General features: G+C 40.0%; 1 long non-coding RNA gene across 1 annotated transcript in view; it reads right to left on the reverse strand.

Annotated features, from left to right (window-relative positions):
- Positions 1-487: 487 nt before the first annotated feature.
- Positions 488-1,075, reverse strand: part of LOC109971959 (uncharacterized) — a 1,358-nt gene continuing 770 nt past the window's right edge. The window contains exons 2-3 of the long non-coding RNA XR_002276621.1: positions 704-766; positions 488-600 (exon numbers count right to left, since the gene is read on the reverse strand). This is a non-coding gene — a long non-coding RNA (uncharacterized LOC109971959). The remainder of the gene's footprint in view (positions 601-703; positions 767-1,075) is intronic.

Below are 1,075 nucleotides of genomic sequence, written 5' to 3' on the forward strand. Positions count from 1 at the left end.
AAAAGGCTCATTGCGCCCGCCTGTATCCAGGATCGGCTGGCCTGGGAACGCCTTGGCATTCCCCCGGAGGAGCTAGAGGAAGTGTCTGGAGAGAGGGAAGTCTGGGCATCTTTGCTTAGACTGTTGCCCCCGCGACCCGGTCCCGGATAAGCGGAAGAAAATGGATGGATGGATGGATGGATGGATTTTTTACCTGATGTGACATGACTAAGAAGCTGCTCCTTGGTTCTTTCTTAGGGCACTCATATTTTTCCCCCTATTACCCTAGCTGTTTGGAATAAATAAATAAATAAATGGGTAGTACTTCTTTACTCTGTGCTACTACACTATGAGAGAGTTTGTACTCATCATTAAAATTATCTCTCACATCTGTGCTTTTCCTGCAATGATAAGGAAACATTCATATGGAAGATGAGCCATGCCCTACTAAATAAAAGCTGCAGTGTGCGCGGCACACAGAGCTTCAACTTAATTTCTGTGTACCCCACTAATACTTAAATCGTCTCAAATCAATTTCAGCAGCCTCTGCCATCAGCTTACCTTGCATCAAGTCTTCAGTATTGTCATCACATAGTAAGAACCGGCTGCTCCACGCTGTTTCTGTAACGTGCGAGATGTACATAATGCCACAGTTTTAATGTGGTATAAAAACCTTATATCAATGGTTAGAAATATTTATGTAATACCAAAATATTAAGGTCACCTCTTCCCCTTTCCACTTCAGTCCAAACAGCTGCTTTGGTGTTAGTTTTCTGATTACACTGTGCTGTATCAAACACAGACAGTTAAAGTTAGGGCACTGCTCTTTGTTTTGCCTACACTGGACTCAGCTAATTAGTTAAACCTGTGCTTTTCTTGCTGCATGACAAGTGCCAGTAGTGGAATACACAAGGCACTTGTACTTTGAGTATTTCCATTTTCTGCAATATTCAATCCTCTACATATACTGTTTACTAAACTACATTAATATCTTCATACACTAGTTATTTGTCAGAGTAAGATTTTACATGCAACATTTGATGAGCTTCTCGAATAATACTAAATTAATCATAAATTAATAATAAAATATTTGTTT

This window comes from Monopterus albus, unplaced genomic scaffold (genome assembly GCF_001952655.1).
Source record: "Monopterus albus unplaced genomic scaffold, M_albus_1.0 scaffold240.1, whole genome shotgun sequence".
Classification (NCBI taxonomy): domain Eukaryota; kingdom Metazoa; phylum Chordata; class Actinopteri; order Synbranchiformes; family Synbranchidae; genus Monopterus; species Monopterus albus.